Source organism: Carcharhinus amblyrhynchos, unplaced genomic scaffold (genome assembly GCF_965287045.1).
Source record: "Carcharhinus amblyrhynchos unplaced genomic scaffold, sCarAmb.v2.hapA scaffold_42, whole genome shotgun sequence".
Taxonomy (NCBI): domain Eukaryota; kingdom Metazoa; phylum Chordata; class Chondrichthyes; order Carcharhiniformes; family Carcharhinidae; genus Carcharhinus; species Carcharhinus amblyrhynchos.
The window spans coordinates 1,198,716-1,215,862 of record NW_027649783.1 but is presented as its reverse complement, the minus strand read 5'-3'; the positions used below and the strand labels follow the sequence as shown (position 1 = coordinate 1,215,862).

Genomic DNA, 17,147 nt, shown 5'->3' with positions numbered 1-17,147 from the left:
GAGTATTGATAGCCAAAGGGAGCTGTGTGGACAGGTACACAGGCCACTGAAAGTGGCAATGCAGGTGGAGAAGGTAGTTAAGAAGGCACACGGCATGCTTGCCTTCATCGGCCGGGGCACTGAGTTTAAAAATTAGCAAGTCATGTTGGAGCTTTACAGAACCATACTTAGGCCGCACTTGGAATATAGTGTTCAGTTCTCGCCGCCATGCTACCAGAAGGATGTGGAGGCTTTGGAGAAGGTGCAGAAAAGATTTATCAGGATGTTGCCTGGTCGGGAGGGCATTAGTTATGAGGAGAGGTTGGAGGAACTTTATTTGTCCTCACTAGAACGACGGAGGTTGAGGGACGACTTGATGATGTCCACAAGATTACGAGAGGCATGGACAGAATGGATAGTCAGAAGCTTGTTTCCCCTGGGTGAGAGAATCAGTTTCGAGGAGGCAAAGGTTTAAGGTGCGAGGGACAAGGTTTAAAGGAGATGTATGAGGCAGAGAGTGGGGGTACCTGGAACTCTTTGCCGCGGATGTAGTGCAAGTGGATACGGTTGTGACTTCTTCGAGGCGTCTTGACAAATTCATGAATAAGATGGAAATAGAGGGATCTGGTCCCAGAAACGGTAGGGAGGTTTATTTAAGTCGGGCAGCATGGTCGATGCAGGCTTGGAGGGCCGAAGGGCCTGTTTCTGGGCTGTAAATTTCTTTGTTCTTTGTTCACCCAGAGAAAATCCACGCAAACATGGGGAAACATGGAGACTCCACACAGACAGTGACCCAAGCCGGGAATCAAACCCGGGTCCCTGGTGCTGTGAGGCAGCAGCAGCTTCCTATCCACCCTGTCCATTTCTTATACACCTCAATCAGGTCTCACAGCATTTATTGACATTGTGCTAATATCAGGGTAATATTCGACGTGTTGACTCCGTGTCATCGCCACGTCAAAGGTGAGAGATAATGCTGATGAATTGAACGAATGTTGATCTGAGGTCACGAAAACTGTCGGTACAAATGTATTTGTGCATTTTTTGCATTTTTGAAAGTTTCATTCCTTGACAGTCTTTGTTTCTGTTTTCAAAGTTAGAGAACAGCCAAGTACAATTTGACATAATAAAACCGCGATAAACTCCCCGTCGGGAAATTGAACCCCGGTCTCCCGCGTGATAGGTGGGGATACTAACCACTATACTAACGAGGAGCTGCTACTCAAAACCCCCGTACGCATTGTACACTTTTTACTTACACTTCCGGAGCGACAACTCAGTTCTGACGAGATCAGTTATTTTCCCCAATACAGAGAACCATTTAATGCAGCAAACAGCGGCTTGAACTAACTCATTAAGACTTTTGGATTAGCAGGAAAGAGAATGAGATGGATGCATGAAGCAAAACCACAAATCAGGTAGAGACAGAAAGGTGCGATTGCCGTTCTTATCAAACTGCAAATTGTGCGGAGGGTGTGGAGAGTCTACAGAAGGATCTAGATAGGCTGGGCGAGTGGGCCAGGAAATGGCAAATGGAATTTAATGTTGGCAAGTGAGAGGTGGTCCACTTTGGTCGGAATAATGGTAGGAAGGATTATTGCTGACGTGGCGAAAAACTGCAGCAGGCGACGGTGCAGAGGGACCTCGGGGTCCTTGTGCATGAGTCGCAAAAACCCAGCTTGCAGGTGCAGCAGGTGGTCAGGAAGGCGAATGGGATGCTGGCCTTCATAGCGAGGGGGATTGAATATAAAAGTAGCTGCAGCTGTATAGGGCATTGGTGAGGCCGCAGCTGGAGTACTGTGTGCAGTTTTGGGCGCCGTACTTACGCAAGGATATTTTGGCCTTGGAGGGAGTGCAGAGCAGGTTTACGAGGCTGATGCCGGAGTTGAGGGGGTTGAGCTATGAGGAGAGGCTGAATAAACTAGGCTTGTACTCGTTAGAGTTTAGAAGAATGAGGGGAGATCTCATTGAGGCGTATAAGATGATGAATGGGATGGATAGGATAGAGGTGGAGAGACTCTTCCCGCTCAGAAAGGATAGTAGGACTCGGGGGCACAGCCTCAAGATAAAGGTGGGGGCGGTTTAGAACGGAGTTGAGGAGGAACTTCTTCACTCAAAGGGTGGTGAATCTCTGGAATTCTCTGCCCGTTGAAGTGGTGGAGGCTGCCTCGCTAAATATTTTTAAGAAGCGGGTTGATGGTTTTTGATAAGAAAGGGTATTAAGGGTTATGCGGAGATGGCGGGAAAGTGGAACTGAGCCACGACAGATCAGCCATGATCTTATTGAGTGGCGGGGCAGGCTCGAAGGGCTAGATGGCCTACTTCTGCTCCTATTTCTTATGTTCTTATGTTCTTATGCATGTTCTTTCTAATTTTGGAGGAAAGACGGGGTGTCTTCAAGTCTGAACATGCTGGACAATCTCAGCTGGTCTCTCTCCACAGCTGATGTGTGATCCGCTGAACTTTTTTCCCAGTATTTTCATTTGTTGTTTCAGATTCCAGCATCGGCATTATTTTGTTTTTATTTTGTCAAGAAATGCGCTTTTTTTTTCTCCAAACGGCTGGAAGTTTCAAAGTGCTTCACAGCGGAGATGCTTTTATTTAATTACATTGTATTTTTATTGCCCGAGGTACAGGTGCAGATTGAGCAAAAACATAAGATATCATCCCCAATCTCACATAAACATGGAAAAACATTCTGTGCCTATTACCATCTCGTGTTGTTTGATAGAGATTTATTTGATAAAAGCTGCATCGGTTAAAATCTTATTGGGGCAAATCTCTGTGAGCCACTGGAAAATGAACCAAGTTTCCAAACCGTTTCTGAACTCATGAAATTGAAGGTTAATTATTCTGTGTCTCCGACGCTAATTTTAAGAAGCTCAATGAAATCTCTACTGTCCATGGGTCGGCCACGGATTCAAAAACCAAACAGATTTCCAAGCGTGTCTGCAACATAGAACCATGTATCCCTGCAGCCCAGAAACAAGGCATTCGCCAGAGCCTGATGTGATCTGATCAGTTGTTTGATTTGGTTTGATTTGATTTATTATTGTCACGTGTATTAGCATACAGTGAAAATTATTGTTTTTTGCGCGCTCCACAGACAAAGCTTACCATTCATAGAGAAGGAAACGAGAGAGGGCAGAATGTAGTGTTACAATCATACAGTGTAGAGAAAGATCAACTTAATGCAAGGTAAGTCCAATCAAACTTCTGACAGTAGCAGGGAATAAACTATTCTTGAATTCGGTTGGTACGTGGCCTCTGGCTTTAGTATCTTTTTCCGGACGGAGGAAACTGGAAGAGACTCTCTCCAGACTGCGTGGGTTCCTTAATTATGTTGGCTCTTTGCCGAGGCAACGGGAAGTACAGACAGACTCAACTGATTGGAGGCTGGTTTGCGTGATGGATTACATTCACAACATTTTGTAGCTCCTTGCGGTACTGGGCAGAGCAGGATCCACACCAAGCCCTGATAGAACCAGGAATTATGCTTCTATGCTTATTATGCTTATATTTCTCTTCGGTGTTCACACAGGACGATATGAATGTAGCTGAGGAGGTCACTGGGGTGAAGGGGTGTAAAATAGAAAGTATTGTAGTTGATACAGAGGATGTGTTGGATATTCTAGAAGGGTTGAAAATAGATAAGTCCCCTGGTCCTGACGGGATTTACCCTAGGATTCTATGGGAGGCAAGAGAGGTGATTGCAGAGCCACTGGCTCTGATCTTCAGGTCGTCGTTGGTCTCTGGTATAGTACCGGATGATTGGAGGACAGCGAATGTTGTCCCATTGTTTAAGAAGGGGAGCAGAGACTTCCCTGGGAATTATAGACCAGTGAGTCTTACTTCTGTAGTGGGCAAGGTTTTAGAAAGAATTATTAGGGATAGGATTTATAGTTATTTGGAGAGTAATGAAGTGATTAGAGATAGTCAGCATGGTTTTGTAGCGGGAAGGTCGTGCCTTACTAACCTTATTGAGTTCTTTGAGAAGGTGACCAAAGAGGTGGATAGGGGTAAGGCAGTAGATGTGGTATATATGGATTTTAGTAAGGCGTTTGATAAGGTTCACCATGGTATGCTTCTGCAGAAAATGCAGATGTATGGGATTGGTGGTAATTTAGGTACTTGGATCAGGAATTGGTTAGCAGATAGGAGACAGAGGGTGGTGGTTGATGGTAATTATTCATCATGGAGTTCGGTTACGAGTGGTGTGCCTCAGGGATCTGTTTTGGGGCCACTGCTGTTCGTAATCTTTATTAATGATCTGGATGAGGGTATAGTTGGGTGGATTAGTAAGTTTGCTGATGACACCAAAGTCGGAGGTGTGGTAGATTGTGAGGAAGGGTGTCGAAGTTTGCAGGGTGACTTGGACAGGTTGCAGAGCTGGGCCGCGAGGTGGCGGATGGAGTTTAATGCGGAGAAGTGTGAGGTAATCCATTTCGGTAGGAATAACAGATGTGTTGAGTATAGGGCTAACGGGAGGACTTTGAATAGAGTGGAGGAGCAGAGGGATCTAGGTGTATGTGTACATAGATCCCTGAAAGTTGGGAATCAAGTAGATAAGGTTGTTAAGAAGGCATACGGTGTCTTGGCGTTTATTGGTAGGGGGATTGAATTTAGGAGTCGCAGCGTCATGTTGCAACTGTACACAACTCTGGTGCGGCCGCACTTGGAGTACTGTGTGCAGTTCTGGTCCCCACATTACAGGAAGGATGTGGAGGCTTTGGAGAGGGTGCAGAGGAGGTTTACCAGGATGTTGCCTGGTATGCAGGGGAGGTCCTATGAGGAGAGACTGAGGGATTTGGGGTTGTTTTCACTGGAAAGAAGGCGGCTAAGAGGGGATCTTATAGAAACATATAAGATGATTAGAGGTTTAGATAGGGTGGATGGTGATAGCCTGTTTCCTCGGATGGAGAAATCTAGCACGAGGGGGCATGGCTTTAAATTAAGGGGGGGTAGTTATAGGACGGATGTCAGGGGTAGGTTCTTTACCCAGAGGGTGGTGAGGGACTGGAATGCCCTGCCTGCTGCAGTTGTAAATGCGCCTAGTTTGGGGGCGTTTAAGAGATTGGTGGATAGGTTTATGGACGAAAAAGGAGTGGTTTAGATTAGTGGGTCAATGTTTTTTTTTTAAAATAGGACTGGTCGGCGCAACATTGTGGGCCGAAGGGCCTGTTCCGCGCTGTAATGTTCTATGTTCTATGTTCTATGTTCTATGATGCATCTATAAACGTAGGTGAGAGTCACAGCTGGCATGGAATGTGGGAAATAAGTTTCAGATGTGGGAGTATCTGTGAAAATAGAGATAGCTCACATTTCAAATCCTGACCTTTCACTAGACCCACCTGTTTCTCTCTCCACAGATGTAACGGCTTGGGCATAAAATCATAAGTCAAAAAGTACAGAACCCCTCCAGTGGCCAATCGAGACTGCACCGATTTCCCTGTAAACCTTTCAAATCTGCCTTTCCCCGACATTGTATATCAGAGGGAATCACACACATCACTCAGCAGAACTCCTCGGCTAAACATTAAACGATTTATCATGAGTTGGTTCCATTTGCTGTATTCAGACACACATCTGGTCTAAAAGTAGGAGTGTTCAGGTTGTGATTCACACAGATTTCTGCTCTGAAGTCAGATGAGCTTCTCCTGTGACACCAGGTGATTTCTTTAGATATTCATTTGTACGGGAAATGTGTGTCGCTGGCCCGAAAAGCATTTTTTGCCCAAAATTAATTATTTCCGAGAATTCTTTTCAGGGAATTCATTCTTGAGCCACTGCGGTCCATGTGGTGTCTGTACTGATACATTGCTTTTCGGGAAGGAGTTCCCGGATTGTCAGCCAGCCACAGAAACGGTGATATATTTCAGAGACAGGATGGGATGTGTCTCGGAATGGAACTTGCCGGAGGTCGCTGTTCCTGAGCCCCTGCAACCATTGTCATTCCGGGGGAGATATTTCGCGGGTGTGGATGGTGTCTGGAACAGGGAGGAAAAAAAAAACAACATCAGGAGTGGGATTTGAACCCATGCTTCCAGAGGAGACTACAACCTAAACGCAGCGCCTTAGACCGCTCGGCCATCCTGACATCCACAACAAATACTTGAATCTGCACAATTCGATTTGAATTCCATCTTCATGTCATAACAATACAAACTCGATGTTTTTTTTCCATTTTTGAACGCCAGCCAGAGGCCTGTATCTGAGTCCCATCCTTCCCCAAGCCGCCGGGGGGTGAGGAGCCTCTAACTTCTCCATTGCTCTGTTTGCTCAAATCAACAAAGACCCAATTCCCGCCCTTCCTGTTCCTTACAGGAAGGTGTTGAGAGTGTCAGATCTGAGCAATCTGAAGTATCCAATTGGAGAGTTACATCCTGGCGACAGGAATATCTCTCCACAGCTGCTTTCGGAGCTGCTGAATATTTGCAGGATTTCCTGTTTCTGATTTTGTGTCTTCATTACAGGAGTTCATTTACTGACAACCCAAAACTTGTCTCCAGGGCGCAGCTCCAGACACAGCTTTTCTGTGATCTTCTCACAGACAAGTTCACTCTTCAGTTTCCGACACGCATTGTTTAAAATCGACTGTTTCACACTCAGCATCCTGACGCCTTGGCTTCAAACATCTCCCACCCACTACCACCACCACCCACCCCCCACTCCCAGGGTCACAGGGGTACAAGTGTTTTTCAATCAGAGTTCAGAGGTGCAAGGGGATCTCTGTGTCTGTGAGGGAACAGAAGGGATTAATTCACAATCACAAACAAACTGAAAATGACTTAATCTCTCTCTTCCACACACACTCACATGCACCCTCACACATCCACCACACGGCAGATGCTGAAATTCGGGATCAATAAAAATGCCTGGAATTAATGACCTTGAGTCTATTGTCTAGAAAAAAAAATACAGATTTTTTTTTGCGGACGGAATTCTAACCCAGTCCGGCCTATATGTTATTCCGGATCAACAGCAATGTGGTTGAGTCTGAGCTGCCCTCAAAGAACGGGTCTCCGGGGACCCGCGCTCGAATCCCAACACGGCAGCAGGTGGAATTTGAATTCAATACAAAATATCTGGAATGAAGAACAGGTTTATGCTTTCATCCATTGTCAGTTACCGGCATAACCATCTGGTTCACCAAAGCCCTTTGTGGAACGAAATTTGACGTCCTTTGCAGAAAATGGAACCAATATCCATTTGAAACCGAACCCAATATAAATGTAGGTTTAACATAGCTCCTATTCTTTTGTACTCAGTACCCCATTGTTAAAAAAACACACAGGGCACTGTCTGATTTATTATGATCACTCTCCTCACCATCCTGTGTACAGTTCTGGTCACCCTATTATAGAAAGGATATTATTCAGCTAGAAAGAGCGCGGAAAAGATTGACTAGGACGCTACCAAGACTTGATCGTTTGAGTTACAAGAAGAGACTGGATAGACTGGGACTTTTGTCTCTGGCGTTGGGGGTGATCTTCCTGAGGTCTACAAAATAATAAGGGTCATTGATCAGCGAGATAGTCCATATCTTCTCCCAATTGTAGGGGAGTCTGAAACTGGAGGGCATACGTTTAAGCTGAGAGGGGAGAGATACAAAAGGGTGCAGAGGGACATTTTTATTTTTTACGGATGGTGATTGTCTGGAACAAGCTGCCAGAGGTAGAAGTAGAAGTGATTATAACTTTATTTTTTAAAAGCGTTTGGACAGTTACATGAGTAAGATGGCGATCGAGGGATGTGGGCAAAACGCGGGCAATTGGGAGTAGCTTGGTGGTTAAGAAAGGACAAGTTGGGCTGAAGGGCCTTTTTTCATGCTGTAAACCTCTATGATCATCCTTGTCAACTTGGAAGATATATGTACATATTTGCCTCTTTAGAACTGTACCATGTAGTTTATGTTTTGAATCTGGGTTCTTCCTTCAAAACGAATCAATTCACATTTTGATGCATTTACTTTAATCTGCCTGAATAAAAATTTCCGTGCTTTTGGAAGTTTGTGTAAACCGCATGAACAGTATTATCTTTATCATAAGAACATAAGAAATAGGAGCAGGAGTAGGCCATCCAGCCCTTCGAGCCTGCTCCGCCATTCAATAAGATCATGGCTGATCTGTCGTGGCTCAGTTCCACATTCCCGCCCTCTCCCCATAACCCTTAATCCCCTCTATCAAAAACCCATCAACCCGCGTCTTAAAAATATTTAGCGAGGCAGCCTCCACCACTTCAACGGGCAGAGAATTCCAGAGATTCACCACCCTTTGAGTGAAGAAGTTCCTCCTCAACTCCGTTCTAAACCGCCCCCCTTTTATCTTGAGGCTGTGCCCCCTAGTCCTATTGTCTTTTTTGAGCGGGAAGAGTCTTTCCACCTTTATCCTACCATCCCATTCATCATCTTATACGTCTCATTGAGATCTCCCCTCATTCTTCTAAACTCGAACGAGTACAAGCCTAGTTTATTCAGCCTCTCCTCATAGCTCAACCCCCTCAACTCCGGTATCAGCCGAGTAAACCTCCTCTGCACTCCCTCCAAGGCTACAATATCCTTGCGTAAGTGCGGCGACCAAAACTGCACACAGTACTCCAGCTGTGGCCTCACCAATGCCCTATACAGCTGCAGCAAGACCTCCTTACTTTTATATTCAATCCCCCTCGCTATGAAGGCCAGCATCCCATTCGCCTTCCTGACCACCTGCTGCACCTGCAGGCTGGGTTTCTGCGACTCATGCACAAGGACCCCGATGTCCCTCTGCTCCGTCGCCTGCTGCAGTTTTTCGCCACGTAAGTAATAGTCCTTCCCACCATTATTCCTACCAAAGTGGACCACCTCGCACTTGCGAACATTAAATTCCACTTGCCAGTTCCTGGCCCATTCGCCTAGCCTATCTAGATCCTTCTGCAGACTCTCCAGATGGGCCTTGATGGGCCTTGATGGGCCGAATGTCATCCTTTTACACTGAGGGCCCTCTCTGAAGTTCCAGGCGGCAGTTTTATTTCTCTGAGAAGATTGACACACCAGTTCCTGATTTCTTCACATTTTATCCCAAAAGCGGACTCAGATGAGATTCGGACCCACAACCTTTGACCATCTCACAAGACAATGACTTGCTGTCAAACATGCCAGTACCAACTGCCACAAAAGGTCCAGAGCAGACACCATTTCTCTGGCCCTGCACTGAATCCTGGAACACCTAGATAACAAGGACACCTATGTCACACTCCTATTTATTGACTACAGCTCAGCTTTCAACACTACTATTCCCACAAAACTCCTCTCCAAACTCTGCGGCCTGGGCCTCGGCACCTCCCTCTGTGACTGGATCCTGAACATCTGAATTCACAGACTTACCTTGAATGGATTATCTCGCATTAAGTTGATCTTTCTCTACGCCCTAGTTATGTCTGTTACACCATATTCTTAACAGTTCTTGATGTTTAAACTATGAGATTGTTCAACTTACGAATAGTTTCTACATTGTCAAAAATCCATAGATGGACAAGGAAAGTAGACTCCCAGCACGTGGCTCTGTGGCGCAATGGAAAGGGCGTTGGACTTCTAAATAATTAAATTAGCCCTTCAAAGGTTGTGGGTTCGAATCCCACCAGAGTCGGATTTTGGATCAGATTCGTAGTAAACAGTTTGCTGCCTCATTGATGTGATTCACTTTCGGCACCGACATTTCCTGCTCTGCCATCTCTCCATGCTGTTTCTGTTAACCCGGCTCCCAGGGAAACAACTGACTCGAGAATAAATCACAAACCCCGGTTTAATACAACATTGACTGGGTTAGAAATAGTAACATCTTTTTCAATTTAAGATTTCACTCCTTTTGGAAGATAAAAAAAAGGTTAAAGAACACAAAGAACCAGCTGGAGTACTGTGTGCAGTTTTGGGCGCCGCACCTGCGCAAGGATATTTTGGCCCTGGAGGGAGTGCAGAGGAGGTTTACGAGGCTGATACCGGAGTTGAGGGGATTGAGCTATGAGGAGAGGCTGAATAAACTAGGCTTGTACTCGTTAGAGTTTAGAAGAATGAGGGGAGATCTCATTGAGACGTATAAGATGATGAATGGGATGGATAGGATAGAGGTGGAGAGACTCTTCCCGCTCAAAAAAGACAGTAGGACTAGGGGGCACAGCCTCAAGATAAAGGGGAGGCGGTTTAGAACGGAGTTGAGGAGGAACTTCTTCACTCAAAGGGTGGTGAATCTCTGGAATTCTCTGCCCGTTGAAGTGGTGGAGGCTGCCTCGCTAAATATTTTTAAGAAGCAGGTTGATGGGTTCTTGATAAGAGAGGGGATTAAGGGTTATGGGGAGAGGGCGGGAAAGTGGAACTGAGCCACAACAGATCAGCCATGATCTTATTGAATGGCGGGGCAGGCTCGAAGGGCTAGATGGCCTACTCCTGCTCCTATTTCTTATGTTCTTATGTTCTTATGTACAAGCACAACAACAGCAATTTATAAATCAATAAGTAAATATCAGTGCCCTGCAATGTAGGGGTGTTATTCTGATGTGTCTGCTGCGCTTGTCCTTCCAGGCTGTCGTAGTCATGGGTTTGGAAGGTGCTGGAAAAGTAGCCTTGCTGAGTTGCTGCATCGTGTAGATGGTGCACACTGCTGTCATTGAGTGGAGGAAGTGATTTTTTATGTGTGGGAAGCGAATGAAGTGGGATGCTTTGTCCTGGATGGTGCTAACCTTGTGCAGTTCTGTTCAATCTATATTGATCCAGGCAAATTAACTCAGGAAACCAAGTGATCTGGTTTACTCCCACAGTCCAAAGATGAGCAAGTTGGGTGGATTGGCCATGCTGGATTGTCCCTTGGTTCCCCAAGGTGTTTGTATAGGGAGATTACCGGGGTGGATGTGTGGCGCCGCGGGGATAGGTCCAATGTGCGATTCTCTGTTGGAGAGTCGGTACAAACTCGATGGGCAGAATGGTTTCCTTCAGCACTGTTGGGATTGTGTAACTCTAAGGCCATTCGACTGTGTTAGAAATTCCCTGAGGGAAAAAAATGGAAAGCTGTATTTATGAATTTACAGCATTAGATTTATTGCGGATTTTTTTTCTGCAAATGGTGAAAATACCCGGATCGTGTAAATAGTAGAGATATTTGTGGGGAATCTCGAAATATATTTTATCTCTGTAGATCATCCACTGTAAAGGGAAAGCCAATACTGATTAGCAAGGATGGGATATTGTGAATTGTACAATTGCACTGATCACTTGAAAGGCCTCAAAGTTCTCGCTGGGATTTGAAACCGGGATCTCCTATTTACTGGGTTTATGCATTGCTCTGTTTGCTCAAGTCAACACAGGCCCAATTCCCGCTCTACCTGTTCCTTGCCCGAAGGTGCTAAGATTGAGAGATCTGAGCCATGTGAACACTGCAATTGAAGAGTTACATCCTGGCGATAGGGATATTTCTCCACAGCTGCTTTCGGAGCTGCTGAATATTTCCAGCATTTCATCTTCCTGATTTTGTGCTTTCATTGCAGGAGTTCATTTACCGACAACCCAAAACTTGTCTCTTGGACGCAGCACCAGACAGAGCTTTTCTGTGATCTTCACACAGACAAGTTCACTTTTCACTTCCCGGCTTTAAAACCGTCTGTTTTCACACTGAGCACCCTGCGGCATCGCCTTCAAACCTCACCCCACCCTCCACCCCCACACCAGAGTCTCAGTGGTACAAGTGTATCTGAGGAATTCACAAAGACAAGCTATCACAGTGTTTATGAGGGAACATAAAGGACTAATTCATGATCAGTCAAACAGATTGATCATGTGAGAGTCTCTCTCTCTCTCTCACACACACACACACACACACACACACACCACCACCACCACCACCACCAAGGCAGATGGTGAAATTTGACATCAATAAAGACATTTGGAATTAAAAGTCCAATTCCCTCGCCCGTTAACTGAAATCCACTATTTCTTCCAAACAGCTTTCTCAGAATTACTTTCCTTGTAACTTTGTTCATTTAATTCTCACTTATCTCATTTTTTTCGGTCAGAACTGTTCCACAATGTATGTTTGATCTGGATAAATTGTTAATGTTCCAAACGAGGACAAAATGCTTTGCATCAATCGGCTAATTGAAATTCTGTGGCAGGAATTCTAATCTCCTCAGGAAGAGGTTTAATGCTGAGCTGAATGAACTGTTTTTGTTTACAGGGATGAAAGGTGATGTCACTGGGCTGGTAATCCAGAGGCCCGCGCTAATCTTTGGGGACACGGAGTATATCCCACCACGGCAGCTGGTGAAATTCAAATTCACTGATTTAACACATAGGCACATGGATAGAAAACAGAAACAGGAGGAGGCCATTCGGCCCAAACAATGCTGGAATTGAAAGCAAGCCTCAGAAATGGCGGCCTTGAAACTTCCGTCGATTCTTTCCCACAGAAAACATCTTCACAGAACAACAGAGAACATTTCACACAAAAGAAGTAAAAACTTCTGCTCAAGACGGATGATATTTACAAACCGGGAACACATTTACACAACAGGGAAGAATTTGTCAGAACCACAGTGAAGATCTGTCAACGGGAGAGTCACAGTTCCAAACAGAGAGAACAGTTACACAGCAGAGAGCACAGTTACACAACACAACATACATTTCAAAACAGGGCCTATCTTTGTGTAACAGAAAATCCCTTTTCATACTCAATCAGTTTCTCCATCTCAGTGTCTTGCCGGTTTGCTCGAATATTTTCTGTCTCTCATTGTGAGTGTTTCCTAATACTTTTTTACTGCTTTTCTGTGTGTTTTTTCTCTGTCTGTTACATTCGGGGTGATGTTACGTGTTATTATACAGCCAGGGTGAGCTTCCCAGGGTTTTGTTTGTCATCAAAAGAGACAGTGAATAGATTCCTGGCTCGCGGGCAGCAGGAATAAGCAGGGAGGGGTTGACTTTGGGAGCAGAGTGGCGCAGCGGAAGCGTGCTGGGCCTATAACCCAGAAGTCGATGGATCGAAACCATCCTCTGCTATCACCTACTCACTCCATCAAATAGAAACAGTGATGGTCTTAGTTTTCATTAATGAGTAGCCCAGAGCATTTGTCGCCATTGGTTGGACAGTTTATTCAGCCAACAGCGCGGGATCAATTCCCGGTTCTGTTGAGATTGATCATGAAGGCTCCGCATTCTCAGTCTTGCTCCTCTCCTGAGATGTGAATCCTCTGGTTAAATCACAGCCAGTCAGCTCTCCCCATTGCTGAACTCCCAGAAACAACTGGGACTGTGAACCTTGCTCTAACTGTACCGACACTGGACAAATCATATCCCTCACACATTGTTCAAATAGATAAGTTTATTAAAAATAACTAAGCATGAGAATCGGATCATCCCTAAAATTTCATTTGTATCCCAGATTTGGAATTTGTCATTTCAGGAAAAATCGCAAACAACCAAAATCCAAAGAGCGACACAGAAAAGCTCCGTGATTGGGACACACAGCCCTCTACTGGGAGGTCAGACTCTCTCCTGTTGCTCCACAAACTCACAGCACTTGCTCTGTTTTACATTAGGGTCATGTTCGGAGAATTCAAAACCAAACCGGGAGCAGAGAGGTGAACTGTCTCTCTCTTTACTTTCTCTGGATTTACATCAAATGGAAAAGTAACAACGAATCAAGAGAAAGCAGAAAGGCAACGTTATCCTGCGGGAGAAATGTGTTCTTTGTTACGGATGTTAAAACACAAGAGGTGGTTTGGGGAGCAGCCTCTGCATGACGAGGTGGCCGAGTGGTTAAGGTGATGGACTGCTAATCCATTGTGCTCTGCACGCGTGGGTTCGAATCCCATCCTCGTCGGTGGTGTATTCGTTCTGTCTCTTTATGGCCGGTGAACTGATGATTCGCTCAGTGTTTTGAGTTTCACGGAACCAAGATGAAGGTTGGACACACAGGCTTGAGGGGTGAATGTTCCAGAACAATTCCACATTCCAATATTTCTAATCCCATGAGAAACTGGAGCTGACGATCGATTCAAGTCAGGACCCCAGTTTTGGACAGGAGTTTGCCACCAGGTAAACACGTGGTTTCAGAAGATCCAAAGCAGACTCCAGCTTCATTTGCGGCCCGAATGGCAGATTTTATCTTTCCAGAATCGGCAGCTCAGCCATGAAAATTAGCGCCGTATTAGCGGGATTGGCCATGCTAAATAGTCCCTCAGTGTCAGGGGGATTAGCACGGTAAATATGTGGGGTTATGAGGATACAGGCTGGGTGGGATTGTTGTCGGTGCAGGACCGACGGAAGTTCCGTAATTAAAACTAACGCAAATAACGATTACTTACTCAGAGCGGGCGATGGTGGTATTGTGGTGAGTGTACCTGCCTTCTGAACTGTTGACTCGGGCTCGATTCCCGGCTATTGCACTGATAATTTATTTAGAACCTGATCGCGGCCTCTTGGACTTTAAACGGAGTGAACAAAAAACAGAGGCAGGCGCGCTGGAGTTGTTTCAGAGTAACTGAGACAGGCACATGAGTGGGTTGGAGATGGGAGGATATCGGAAATTGTTTTAAATAAGGTTCATTAGCATTGGGACGACCCTGGTAATGGAAAAGGATATGGGATGATAATAATGTTTTTTCTCTTTTCATTCACAGGTTTAAGTCGGTCCGCCTTGTGTCCAACGAGGGGCATACACGCGATGGGTCGTACTGGGGCTGCTCTTGGTTGTTCGAGATTGGCCTAGTGCTTCATGTCGTTAGTGTGTGCCTAAACTGGACCAGATACTGGGCAAGACGACAGCTCAGTGACTATCACTGATAGCTGTGCAGACACATGGATTTGGGCCGGTGTCTGTGGGAGTTTGCACATTCTCCCCGTCCTTGCGTGGGTTTTCTCCGGGTGCTCCGGTTTCCTCCCACACCCCAAAGATGTGCTGTTAGGCTGATTGGCAGGAATAAATTGTCCCTAAATTAGTTTCCCTCAATGTGGATGGCCATAAAAACAATAGATAAGGGTCATGGGTGGAGCGGGAACTGGTAGTATTAAAATGGCGGCGCGGACTCGTTGGGCCGAAGGGCCTGTTTCCGGGGCTGTTTTTGTTCTTTGTTCTTCAAATAAGGGCTGCTTAAGCGTTGTGAGCGATGGTGGTATAGTGGTGAGTATAGCTGCCTTCCAAGCAGTTCACCCGGGTTTGATTCCCGGTCATCGCATTGGTAATTTACTTACAACTTTATCCACTTCCTCCTGTGTTTCAACCGAGTGGACAAAACCAGGGCGAGCGCAACAGTTTACGATAATGAAATACAATAGAGATTTGTCTTTTTCTTTTTATTCGGAACTAATTTGTTTGTAATGAAAAATTACTGAGATACAAAAACAAGTCTCTGACCCAGTAAGTGAGTTCTCCGTCAGAATCAAAGATACAAAAGTAGAGGAACAAATTTCAGCTCACACACTGAGCTCTGTACAATAACGGTGCCTGATGAAGTTAGTATGAACGCTACTGAGGTGATCATATTAGCCACATAACCCGTGGAGCTGCGATGGCCGAGTGGTTAAGGCGTTGGATTAGAAATCCCATGGGGTTTCCCCGCGCAGGTTCGAGTCCTGCTCGCAGCGATTATCATTGGAAGTGTTTGCTTCCGGCAGCCCCAGAGCCGGGACTCCTATCGGGTTTTTGGTGCCAAGTATGTGGATCACCATCATGCTTTCAGCTCCATGGCTCCGGGCCGAGTGCAGGAAGGTGAGCTTGAAGAGGACACCTGGGTGCCCTCGGGCTGGCATGGACAAGATAAGCCGAATGATTCAGTGCTGTTCCCTTTCTCTGGTTCCATGAGGGAAATCATAATGTGAGCAGATTGAAAAACAACAGCATCAGGAGCGCAAGGTCAAAACAAGGTCTCATTTCAGAGGAAGATTCTTATGGAATGACACAGAACATAAGAAATACATTTCATCAGAATACACTGAATGATCATTTCAAAATGCTGCTTGGATGATATGACATCGTGTTCATTCAAACACATTGCTGCAAGCTGGTCATTATTGGGCGTTCGGAACTCCTGGTTATAGCAGATTGGGAATGGAAGGAGCAGCTTCACATCTGCACATTGACAGGTCAAACTGTGTCTCAGATTGACAGCTCCCAGGACAGGTTTTCCTCTCCTCTCGCTCTGTGCTGTGGATTCTCGGGGATTAGTTGGAGTTTCCCAGCTCAGTAACTGTGAAAGCCTCTGAGGCCGGCGATGCTCACAGTGACTGTTCCCCAGGTTCAGGGGGCTTGTCGTGGTTCCCCAGGACGACAACTTATGTAGCCCGATTGAAACAGAGAGTCTGAGTTGTAATCCTCCAAGCAGTAGACTTTATTTTCCAGCACAAGAGAATAAAGCCGGGATGTCCGGAACACTCCAACGAGCCATCGGCTTACAGTCTTTTTAAGCACATTTCAGCTCCATACCTCAAGATCCTTATCTCGCTTTTACGACCCACTGACCCTTTATCTGTTTTGCTTGAGATTGGTCACTCCCTGTTTCCTCTCTTTTCCTCTTGAAACCATGGTGGTTACATCCCTTGCTTTTATCTTTACGACTCTGCTTGTATAACAATAGTGGTTTAGCTGACTTAGGCCGAATGTGAAGAAAAACATGCTCACTTTATTACTTCCTTTTTATTACGGTCAATCTCAAGCTGGACAGCTGGGTTGTGTCCATTGTCCCCCCAAGGGACTATTGTTTGCATTTGCTAATAAGTAACTGCTATACTACTTCTCTGGGTCTCCTGCTTTGATCACATTTGCTACACTTGATTATATTAGGTTACAAATCAGCTATACTTGATTACCCATCCTAATTCTACTTCAAGGAAGACATTCTAATACTATCCGTGATTCCGTATTTCATACCCAGTTTAGGTACAATTATTCAGTACAAATTCTCTAAGTACTAACATGCTTACATATTGAGTACAAATTTCCTTACATATCCCCCCTTTGAGACTATCCCCTAGTCTCATCCCAATTACCAAGGTCAGCTCAGATAGTCCCCCTTGTTTGACCCTGTTCACATGCACATATTTAATCACACTTGTAGGCAACGTGGGGGAGCCAAGTACTTTGGTCAGGGATCAATGTCCCCATTCTAGTCTTATCATGGCTTGTCTAGCAAAAGTCCTGATTTTTAGGTTGCTC

The 17,147-nt window shown here is 45.4% G+C and overlaps 4 non-coding genes across 4 annotated transcripts; all 4 read left to right on the top strand.

The window, feature by feature from the left end:
- The first annotated feature begins 9,513 nt into the window (after window positions 1–9,513).
- On the top strand, window positions 9,514–9,602 carry trnar-ucu (transfer RNA arginine (anticodon UCU)). The gene is given in 2 exon segments: window positions 9,514–9,550; window positions 9,567–9,602. It is a non-coding gene; the product is annotated as a tRNA-Arg (tRNA).
- Window positions 9,603–13,735: 4,133 nt separating this feature from the next.
- On the top strand, window positions 13,736–13,817 carry trnas-gcu (transfer RNA serine (anticodon GCU)). The gene has a single exon. It is a non-coding gene; the product is annotated as a tRNA-Ser (tRNA).
- A 1,282-nt stretch (window positions 13,818–15,099) lies between these two features.
- Window positions 15,100–15,171, top strand: trnag-ucc (transfer RNA glycine (anticodon UCC)). The gene has a single exon. It is a non-coding gene; the product is annotated as a tRNA-Gly (tRNA).
- Window positions 15,172–15,498: 327 nt separating this feature from the next.
- On the top strand, window positions 15,499–15,580 carry trnas-aga (transfer RNA serine (anticodon AGA)). Its single transcript has one exon. It is a non-coding gene; the product is annotated as a tRNA-Ser (tRNA).
- The last annotated feature ends 1,567 nt before the right edge of the window (window positions 15,581–17,147 follow it).